At 34.9% G+C, this 12,328-nt stretch overlaps 1 protein-coding gene across 5 annotated transcripts in view; it reads right to left on the bottom strand.

Moving 5' to 3' along the window:
* The window catches only part of LOC106969548 (contactin-4), an 884,673-nt gene that overhangs the window by 656,883 nt on the left and 215,462 nt on the right, over window positions 1–12,328 (bottom strand). For all 5 annotated transcript variants that reach the window (XM_027042504.2, XM_027042501.2, XM_027042502.2 and 2 more), the window contains one exon: window positions 3,290–3,345. The gene's annotated coding sequence lies outside the window, so the exon portion shown is untranslated. The remainder of the gene's footprint in view (window positions 1–3,289; window positions 3,346–12,328) is intronic.

The following is a 12,328-nucleotide window of genomic DNA, read 5'->3' on the forward strand; positions in this document are numbered from 1 at the left end:
AGGAATTCTATGGTTTCTGATCTTACATCCAAGTCTTTAAATCATTTTGAGTTAATTTTTTATTTGATGTAAGATACTGACTTAGTTTCATTATTTTGTATGTGGCTGCTTAATAAATAGTTCCCAACACTATTTATTAAAGACACTGTCCTTTCTCCATTGTTTATTTTTTACTGCTTTGCCATAAAATGACCATATATGCATGGAGGTTTATTTCTGGGCCCTCTATTCTGTTCCAGTGATCCAATGGTCTGTTTTTATGCCAATACTCAAGTGTTTGATTACTATACCTTTGTAGTACTGTCTGAAATCAAGGAGTGTGATGCCTCCAGCTTTGTTCTTTTTTCTCAGGATCACTTTGCCTATATAGGATCTTCCATGGTTTCATACACATTTTAGTTCTTTTGTTCTATTTCTGAGAAAAATGCCATTGGAAATTTGATAAGAACTGCACTGAATTTGTGGATTGCTCTCAGTAGTATAGACTTTTTAATGATCAATTCTTTCTTGCTTTCAAGAGTATCTGTCTTTCACATCTTTGGTTAAATTTGTTCTTAAGTATTGTATTCTTTTTGATGCAAATGTTAATGGGGCTGTGTTCTTAAATTCCCCTCAATAGTTGTTAGAGAATAAAAATACAACAGATTTTTGTATATTGATTTTGTACCTTGCACCTTTACTCAATTTATTAGTTCTCACAGTTTTTTGGTGGAATCTTTATGGTTTTCTACATATAAAATCATGTCATCTGTAAAGAGTGATAATTTTATGTCTTCCTTTCCAATATGGATGCCTTTCATTTCTTTTTCTTGTCTAATTTCTGGCTAGGACTTCTAATACTATGCTCAAGTTCAGTAGAAAGAGTTGGCATCCTTATCTTATTTCTAATCTTTAGGGTAAAACTCTCAGCTTTCTGCCACTGAGTATGATGTCAACATGATAAACTTCCTTTTTCTTTTTCTCTTTTTTATAAAATAGGCTTCACTCCCAGTGCAGAGCCCAATGTGGGACTTGAACTCACGACCCTGAGATCAAGACCTGAGCTGAGAGCTAGACACTGAATTGACTGGGCCAACCAGGTACCTCTACATCTTTAAAGACAGAGGAACGAGAACACAAAAGATGTCATTAAATATCCCATTCTTCCCAAGGATTATTACTGAAGACTGAGTACCATGATGTAGAAAAGAGATATCATTACTGGCTTAGTAGAATCCATGATGGAAAAGTAAGCTAATCAAACAAGCAATTACAGTACAGTGTGATTTTCATTCTGTCCACAGTGATATAGGCATTGGAAAGAAGCCTAGGACTAACCTAGAGAAGAAAAACCATAGAAAATTTCCTCAAATTTTAAGTTTTCAGTTAGCAACAAAAAGAGTTGATGAAAGATGGGAGAAGGGGGCAGGGTGGGGAGAACATGATATTTATAAAAGAAGGAATATAATGAGTAAAAACAGGAGAAAATGGCATATTTAAACATTTTTTTTTTTTATAATTCAAGTTAGTGGAACGTATTTAGGAAGCTGTGGGGTAGGGGAGAAATAAAGGTTGAGAGGTAAGCAATGGTCAAATAATATGGAACCTTCTAAAGCCATGTCGAATAGTTGGGAGTTGATCAAAGAAAAACAAGGAACAATGGAAGATTTACAGCTGTTTGTGATAATCTGATTAGATTTAGGGAATGCTTTAGGAAGATCACTCCTACTACCTTGTCTGGGATGGACTGTAAGTAAACAAGTCTAAGGAAATAAAAACAGAAACTAATACTAAGTTTAAGAACATTCAGAATACTGTGGAATAAGAAAAAGCCATAACAATGAGAAAAAGAACTGGCTCTTCCTGGAGGACTAGAGACTATTCAGAGCAGAGGCTTCCCCTAATTTACCTATACACAGACCTCATACACACTAACACACCCATTCAAGACTGGGGGAGTCTGTTACATATCAGAAGACCCAAACACCTAACCAAAAGATTCATCAGAGGTAATAAATAATTACTGTTTTTAGCAACTGAATCTGGGAATAGTTTATTACAGAGCAATACTTAACTCGTCAAAATACTCTACTCAATCTTGGCTTGCGAAAAATATCTAAGAAAACAAGTAAAATTAATTTTTTCCTATTTTTTATTATTGAGTGTACTAAAAATAATCTTCCCCTAAGAGTCAAAATCATGTGTTAATATTTACCTAATGTCATCAACTCCTGTACTGATTAAGTAATATTATAATTTTTATCTTGCTTGGAAAATAAGTTGTCCATCAAGAAATAGATATTATACCTTTTAACATAATATATCCCCTATATTAGGGAATAAAAAAGAAATGTTGAAATCACAACCCTTAGGTCCATGAATGTGACCTTATTTGGAAAAAGGTTCTTGCAGATATAATCAAGTTGAGATAAGGTCATATTGGATTAGTGTGGGCCCTCAATCCAATGACAGGTGTCCTTATTACAAATACAAACTTAGACACAAGCACACAGGGGAGAAGTCAATGTGAAGACAAAGAGGGAATTGAGTAAAGTCATTACACATCAAAGAACACCAAAAACTAGAGGAATCAAGGACAAATTCCTCCTTTAGAGCCTTCAGAGAGTAAGACCCTACCTACCTTTCGATTTCACACTTCTAAACTACAGTACTGTGAAAAAAATCAACTTCTGTTGTCTTAAGCCACTCAGCTCATGGTACTGTATTACAGCAGTGTTAGGAAATAAAAACAGAGACTTTTTGGATCTGATTATTTTATGAAGGAAAAAATGCATTTATCATAGACCATGAGTTATACTGCTTGTGTTTTAGCCCTAAAGGCTTCAATTTTAAGACCTGAATATCTATAGAACCTAGAAACTAAGTATTTGTGTTTATTTGACTGATAAAATGCCCATTCCTTTAAAACCATTTGGCAAAAATGCAACAACCTTTACTTTATTCCCAATAGTCTTCCCATGATTCAGAAGTTTCCCAAATTCAGAAGTTTTTGAATTATTCAAAACTTCCCAAATTCAGAAGTTTTTGAATTATCAAATTAATGTGAACCACAGGAAAGCTACTGCAAGTATCTTCTCCAGAAAGACTTGGGAAAGGTCTCAATTTCCTATTGTCAATCTTAATTTACATGATGTAAATATCTTCATTAACTTCAACCTTCAGAAAAACATTAAAAATGATCTTATGGTATCACTCTGCAAGGAAAGGCTATCAATGTGTCCATAAAAACTAAGGATGTTAATCAAAGGTAAGGTGAAATAAGGAAAATCTCCCTTTGTGGGAAGCTTACCTTTTAGGGAAGTTCTTGGGACCACATAATGTGGAGGTATTGTAGGTCAAAGATTCCTGGAATAAAAATAAAAAATATGCAAATAAATACACTTTTCAAGTATAAATAAGCTTATGTGCAGCTGATACTTAACTACTGCCATTCTAAAATTAAATTAGGAGGAAATGAAAAATAAATATGGTTGGTATAAATGTCCACCTTGATAAAACTGCCCACATTAGGAGCCAGGATACCAGGTTCCTTTCTCTGCTTTGTCTCCCACTAGCTATGTGTCTTGTGAAAAGTCAGTTCAGCACTCTATCCTTTCTTTGTTAGTATAATGGCTCTAGGAGCCTGTGATATTTTGTGGTGTTCAGATTCAATAAAAAAGACTACTTCTAAAGAAAGTATATTACAAAAGCTTATAAAATAATGAAAAGGTAAACAATGAACTAGGAAATATCTGGTGGTTTTTGATAGTCATATGAATGAGGGTAACAGTAACAAAAACAAAACATTCTTTCCATAAATATGGTATTATACCTTCTCTTAAAGCCACCAAGTTAAACTTTAATTGCGAAATAATTCTGTGCCTGAGAGTATTTTCCCCTGAAGCAATACTGGGTCCATCTAAGGAAAATACAGATATACAATATTACTGAGAATAAATGTATATACTTATATCTTCATGTTTATGTAACATGTGCATCCTCTAACCAACTTTCTATGGTAAATAATTTTACTTCTGAGCAAAATAACTGTCTTATTTCTTTTATAATTAAAAACATCATTTTCTGTAGATATATAGAGATTGGCCACTCAGAAATATCATTACACAAGTCTAACCTAATTTACATACAAATGTAGCATAATTGATTAGGATAGAAATATTATATTTTCCTGATTAGCCATAAATACAATATCACTTCCTAAGATTATAATAATTTATCATATATTAAGTACCTAACTACCTTTACTTTCAAGTTAATATCAATAATGTCTAGAAGGTAAGGACCAAACATGTCTTTTTTATATTGTTAATATATCCAGAAATTTAATTTATCTTTTTTAATGTCCTTTAGTACATATTTGCTCAAAATAAATAAAGTGCCACAAATGATTATGACAAACGAAAGGAAGTATTTCCTATTCAAAAGACAAAAATCCTATACTCAAGTTAATAATGAATCATAAATAAATCACCATTTGTTTTATTTTACTATGGTCAATCACCAACTGCATGTATGTGAATTGACTACCAAAGTTCAATGTGTACCTAAAAGCCTCACTTTTTCTTATATTAAGAGTAACCACTGATTAGAAGGTAAAGTTTTATTTATAGCTATTGGCATCATTTGCAACTCTAACACATCATTAACAACAGTTGAAATGATAATAATCCTGAAAAAAACAAAAAACACAACTTTGGTCAAGGTTTCATTCTTTCCTTTCAAATCTTACCAAAACTTGACACACACACACACACACACACACACACACACACACACACACACACACATTCTTCACAGAATGAAAGTAATATTATATTTGTCCAAATGAAGGATATAGATTTGAAATGAAAAATTGGGTTCTAACTTTATTCATGAAACAATAATCAAGTTCCTATTATTTAAAAGCCCAAGGTCCAGGACAGCTGCCTGAGATGGGATGCTGGTTCAATTATTTACTAGTCATGTGATCTTGACCAATTCATTAACTGAAATAAGCCTCAATTTCACCTGTAAAGTGGGGACAATAGCATTATTCAGCCACAAAGAACAACTGAAAATTAAATAACATAATGCAATTTAGGTATTCAGGCTTCTACCTAGCATATGGCACACCAGTAGTAATATTATAGTAACAGTGGTAAAAGATTCTCATATATTATAAATGGTTGCATGAAGGACAATACACACAAAAAGGAAAGTCAGCACCTAAAAAACTACATACTACCAAATATTTTCTCAATGTCTAAAATATTTAGCATTAAATTCACCCCTCTGATTTTTGGATTTACTCCCAGAGGAAACACTGGCCAAAAATAAATTACCTGTTAGATGGCCTAACACAAATACATTTATCAGACTTGTTAGCTATTATGGAGCAAAGAACAATGCCCAAAGGAATGAAGGAAGGATGGAAGGGCTGGAAACATAAGGAGGAATATGTGGGACTGATCCCAAGAAAGTCTCTGAATCAACATTTGCACCTTAAAGAACTTGCCCCATCCAAAGGTCCTGGAAAGGACTGCCCTATGTACTGTGTAATTAAAACTAATTGGCTGTAGCAATTGAAAAGGGAGGAATGCTTGACCCACATTAAGCCTAATAGGATTCTCTCTTAGAGATTGTAAACCGTACCAATGAGAGATAAAGGCAAGTAAAGGTGAAATTATTGTAAAAGAAACTAGTCTGTTGAGAGAATCAGAGAATCAAACAGTCATTCAGAAAAAACTAGGGTTGGCATAATAAACACCCTTAATTCTGATCCCCATGAGAAACAAGGGATTAAATAAAAGGGGTGACAAGTAACCGCATCTCCTGGCTTTTCAAATCCCTATGAGGTCAGGTTTTACCTAGTTTTCTCTTCTTATGTAGATCACAATCATTTTGCCTGGCATATGGTTTCAACAACCCTTCTTTTCACTTGAACTAGTATAGATTTCTGTAACTTGCAACTAAATGGTTGCTGGTTAAGGAATGAGCCCATTGAAGGCAACCTTTCTGGGCATAATATAGAAGTTCAGCTATGTGCCTGAAGAAACTGGGGAAGTCATGTAGATGAGTAATAAAAAGATAAAGCATGAGCCCCATGTTGGGCTTTGTGCTGTCAGCAGATTCTCTCTTTCCCTCCCTCTCTCTTTCTCTCTCTGCCCCTCTCCACTCACACTCTGTATCCCTCAAAATAAATATTTTAAAAAAACATACAACAGAAATCACCCCACAACACTATTTGAAAGAAAATCTATATACACAAATTTTCGTGACTCATAAATATGATTCATACTCAGCTGTTCCTTTACTCTTACAGACCAAGAGATTTTATATTTACATTTATTCATTTATTCCAAAATAGTTACTGGGAAAAGAAACAGAACAATATTCCTAACTTCATGGTATTTGCTGACAAATCAAGCTCCTACTCTACATAGCCACCAACATCCAAACAAACAAACATCATCGAAATAAATGTAAAATTGTAATAGACTATTCTCTATATTTGAGACTGTTTGCATTTTGTTGTTGTTGTTGCTCTTGTTTGACTTTAGATTCACATATAAATGAAATCATGTTATTTGTCTCTCTTTGTCTGACATATTTCACTTGATTTCATACTTTAGGGCTGAGTAATATTCCATTGTGTATATACACACCACATCTTATCCAATCAACTATTGATGGGCACTTAGGTTGCTTCAACATCTTGGCTATTATAAATAACGCTGCAATAAACACAGGGGTGCATATGTCTTTTCAAATCAGTGTTTTCATTTTCCTAAGGGAAATACTCAGAAGTGGAAATACTGGATCATATGGTACTTCTCTATTTTTCTGAGGAAACTCCACAATGTTTTCCATTGTGGCTGTGTCAATTTACATTCCCACCAACAGGGCACAAATGTCTCCTGTTCTCTACCTATTCACCAACATCTGTTAGTTCTTGCCTTTTTTGTTACTAGCCATCCTATTAGAGGTAATGTTTAGGTTTTACTGGTTCAGAGTAGAGAGTTAGTTGAAATAGGTTAAGAGGACTAAAAGGTACAGACTTCCAATTACAAAATAAGTACGTCATGGAGATGAAAAAAAGGGGAATATAGTCAATGATATTGTAAAAGGTTTTTGGTAATGACAGATGGGAACTACACTTATGTTAAGCATTTTGCAACGTATACATTTGTCAAATCATTATGTTCTACACCTAAAACTAATATATACAAACTATACTTCAATTTTTAAAAAGTCACAGCATATTACTTTGGAAATAATCCTCTTTACAAAACCACAGCATTTCAGGAATGTAATGAATCTCATCATCCTGTTATATAAAGCATGTTTCTAGCTCGACATTAATCACAGTATGTTTACCACCCACCCCACACCCAGACACCTATCTTTTATCTTTTATTGTAGGAAAATATGCATCTGTTTTATCTTGTCTTATTCTTCAATTTGAAGTTGCATAGTACAACCTAGTCCAAAACAAGTGTTCCTTAAATATGTGCTGAATGAATGAATGGATCCAAATTAAAAACTAAGTAAAGGATATGCAACTTAAAAATTAATTCCATTTCCAGTGTGTGTTTTCTTGACTGCTCTTAAAAGGAAACTTCTAATGATGCCTAGATAGGTTGAGGAGTTCTTGATTTTATAATTAGGAATTACTTATTCTTCATTGGAAAAAATGTCGAACAGTCATATTCTTTTATCAGGGGGGGAATGTGATTTAGTTAAAAGTTTCCACCTCTGGAAACTTCATGCTCTGCCAGCATGCTCAGAGATGAATGAAGTAGATAGTTACACAATGCCATTCCTTGAAAAGGTGTAAAGATACACCTTTATTCTTGGCTACTTTGGTGCTGTTGTATTGGTGCCTGGCATTATTCTTGGCTACTTTGGTGCTGTTGTACACAGGGAAAGACACCATACATCCATTATAGGCAATGGGATAATAGCCTCTGCTGGATAAGAACCAGAGGAAAGGCTTTCATTTCATTCACTTCCTTCAAGTTCAGCTTCCTTATGTATAAAATGAGCCTAATAATTATGTATGTACCTTTCAGTATTTTCATGAAGGCAGAATGAGATAATCCATGCAAAGCACAGTGCCCAGTTTATGATATGCACAAAATATTTAATTATTTTTAAACATCATTGAATATTTATTAAGTTTTCCAATGTTAAGTCCATACCATTTACCTGCTATTGTAACAGTCTTAAACTATGGGTAAAGTTTACTTGTGGATTTTATTATACACCCCAAAAAGTCACATGTGTGGATAGGAAATTAATGCATGAATAAATGGATGAATTTCTCCCTGTTCAAAATGGGTCTAGGAGTTTGGAACAAATCAGCTGGGGTCATCAGCAACACATTGATTTTATTACAATACAAAGAAACCAGAAATCCCCAAATGACTGCAGAGCTTCTTGGCTAAATGTAGCTAGAAAGAGGCAGCAGCTGGGATGGCCTAGGTCAAAACAGATGACTTTACTCTAGAGAACAAAAGGTCTTGATCTAGACCCTTCCCAAATACTTCAGAGGTAAAAACTGTGTTGGGTATTTATTTAAGACAAAACAATCCTTCCCAAGTGACAGTTGATAGCACGAAAATAGTCGTAATTAAAATGTTCAAAAAACTAGTTGAGGCATCCCGAATTCTTTCAGTTCTCACAGACGTTGGTTGCAAGATGGGGGCAGGGGAGGGGGAGAAGATAGTGGTCTGATCACTTTAGCGATCTTTTTTCCCTTTCGTTAGTGTCAGGCAGGTGTCTACCTAATAATAAACATATACAAGACCACTGTCAGCCACAAGGGTCCTTTAACTGTGATCATCCTTCTTATCATGGCTTTAAGTAATCAGTAGGTAACACATGGACTCTGAAATGAGATCTGAACAGGCTTTGCTGCTTATCTTCTACATAAATTCTAGCACATTATTTAACCCCTTAAAGTTTCAGTTTCCCCACCTAAAATACAGGAAGAATATCACCTACCTTGCAAGATTCTAGTTAAGATAAAATGAGAGAAAGCATGACAATTATCTGATCTCTAACAGGTATTCAATAAGTGAAACCAAAATTATTATATTCTTTGAACATGAAAGGAAGGTATGTAGTGAGAGGGAAAAAATTCAGTAAGTTTCCGTATTCTAAAAGACCATTACATTTAAAGGGATTTTCCTTACATCGATCCTACTTTATTTAAGTTATTGATGTCATTTTCCATCATTGAATTAGCGAGTACTTTCTTCTCACGGGTGTTTACTTCTTCCACAGGAATTTAAAACCCAACCTGAACTTTCTGTGGGAGGTAAAGGTCACAAAGACATTAAATTATCCCCGTGTATTTTCTAAATTTCTTTTGGCTTTGCTTGATGTTAATTTAGTATTAACATCCAGGCTACTGAACTAATACTAAGCTAGAGATTACATTTATATGCATTTTCAGTGGGAAGTGGGATGCATTTCTTATTGTGCAATCTAGCTACAAGCAAACAAATGGTCATTTGATTCTTTTATCATTATCCCAATGAATAATATCAACCACAGAGATCACTAATGGGTTCCCCCCACGCACTCAAAGTAAACAACAATAAAACATGATACATAACAGGCTTTAGAGTTATTAAAAGATAATCATATCCTTGGGACTTTCACTGGGCATAATAAGTGGCACTGCTAGCATATGATTATCTCTCGATAACAAGGGTCCCTGCAGTTTTCACAAAGTGAGAAAAAAAAACTCATTACCGTAAGGAAAATGTGTATTTATCCTACTGAAACATAAAGCTGACAATTTAAGCTAATGAAGAGTGGCTCTCCCTGAGATGACAATATTACACAGTGTTGGAGGCTTCATATCAAGGTTACACAGGCACCATCACCTTGAGGACTCTGGCTTGAAGAGCCATATTCTAGAAGACTAATTTCTGGGGTTTTGACTACAAAGTAAACAGGACTCAAAGATGCTTAACAGCCTAAAGATCTATGCATCTATTTAAGACAGAGAAAGGATTGACAATAGTGATTAGAATGGCTTACATTGCTTATCAATTGTAAGGTTAGAAACTTGAGATTCTGAGCTTCACAAGTTGTCCCTATGTAACATAATTAGAGCAGCTCACTTGAGGGGCTATAGACAGATGGTCCAGTCTACATGAGCTCCCAAGACAAACAACCAGTGACATCAAAATAGGAGATGGTGGTATATGGATTTAGAAATAGAAGAGCAGGAGAAACAGGCAGGCATCCTTAGCACTGTTCTCAAAGATAGAATAAAAAAGGTTTATACACAAGAAGAGAGCTTTACTTAAGGTTAATTCAGCAAGAAAACTCAACTCACCTAAAATTACTCAGAATGGTGGTACTTTCTGATCTCTCTACCTCCTAAGAAATAAAAACTACTTCTCAAGACTCCACTTATTAATCAACAAAGTGGGTAAATTAAAACTTTCTTCAGAATTACTGAGAAAATTAGGGGCACCTGGGTGACTCAGTCGGCTGAGCATCAGACTTCTGCTCAGGTCATTATCTCAGGGTCTGTGAGTTTGAGTCCAGCATCAGCTCCGTGCTGACAGCTGGAAGCCTGGAGCCTGCTTAGGCTTCTGTGTCTCCTCCTCTCTCTGCCTCTTCCACCCTTGTACTCCCTCTCCCTCTCCCTCCCTCCCTCCCTCCCTTCCTCCCTCCCTCTCTCCCTCTCTCCCTCTCTCCCTCTTTCTCTCTCTCTCTCTCTCTCAAAAATAAATAAACATTAAAACAAATTTTAAGAAAATAATTACCAGGAAAATTAAATTCAAAAATTGAGTTAAAAAGCACCCTATAATTATAAAACTATATTTGTCAGATATTAATATTACCAGTATTTGGAGAGATTACTTTCATAAACCTTAAAATGAGGTGAAAATGCATCATTTCTCAAAGGTTCTGCCAGTGATGTGGCTTAACTTTGTAAGAGATTATGCTAGTGGAGAATACATAATAGTTACTTTGCCATAATATGTTTGGAACTGCAAACTTGGCATTGTGACCCATGAGACAAAGACCTAAAAACAACCTAAAGTCTTAAAATATGTGCAAAGGTATGAATTTTAGGAGTTTACAACAACAAAGAACCAGAAATTCCACTGCTCTAAGTCAGTGACTATCCACCAGAGGCAATTTTCTGGCAAGGTCTAGAAACATTTTTGGTGATACGAATTTGGGGAAAGGGGGTAAGGGTGGTTTACTCCTGGCATCTAGTGGATAGATGAAAGGGATGCTTGCTAATCTTCCCATAATGCACAGGACCCTGTTCTAAACAAAGGCACTATTCGCACCTAACTTGTAATTTGAATGATCTGTATCACTAGGTGTTCACATCAATGACTCAGTGCTGTGAAAAACTACTCCATCTGCCTCTACATCCTAGAAATACAGATGGAAAATAATTCTCTTCAAATTATTGAAGCCCATATACAAATGGAGGCTTCTTAGCCCTTTACATTTCCACTAAGGAAAATTATCAGGTTTGGCTACATTTAATTCTATCTCTCCCATTGGGAAAACAGGGGAAATGTCAATGTGTTGGTGATGTGCAAAACCAGAAAATGAAATTTTCCAGGGTTTACCATTATCACAAAAAATCGAAACAGTTATAATGACAACCTGTCACTCTGCATTTCCAAGACATACATTATGCCAATGCTTGACATTCCACAACAGCCTAATGTGTCACATTATGTGACACCGTAAAAAAATATATTGGACACTTAGAATTTGATATTTCCTATAAGTTCATGCTCTTTATCTGAATTTTACCAATTCAGGGAAAGGAAAAATCTAGATGTCTGCCCAGCAGATGGAAGACAACTGAAATGGAGCAAAAATCACAGCATGTAACTGTACAATAATAGAATCCAAATATTTTCAGACGGCTAATTTCATATACTCTAAGAAGAAATACAGCACACAGTAGTGATAGAGTACAGACTATGGCTTTCAAAACTCAATTCTCCATATTCTAGCTGAGTGACCGTCAGGAAATTACTTACTCCCTCTGTGCCTTATTTCCTTCATGTATTAAATGAAGGTACCAATCTTATTGTCTCCTAGAGCTGTTATGAGGATTATATACATTAACGTTTACCAGGAGCTCTATAGACAGTAAAGGCTATTAAGTGGTTTTATTTATTTATTTATTTATTTATTCATTTATTTATTTATTTATTTTTATTATATGAAATTTATTGTCAAATTAGTCTCCATACAACACCCAGTGCTCATCCCAAAAGATGCCCTCTTCAATGCCCATCACCTACCCTCCCCTCCTTCCCACCCCCCATCAACCCTCAGTTTGTTC

Source organism: Acinonyx jubatus, chromosome A2 (genome assembly GCF_027475565.1).
Source record: "Acinonyx jubatus isolate Ajub_Pintada_27869175 chromosome A2, VMU_Ajub_asm_v1.0, whole genome shotgun sequence".
Lineage (NCBI taxonomy): Eukaryota > Metazoa > Chordata > Mammalia > Carnivora > Felidae > Acinonyx > Acinonyx jubatus.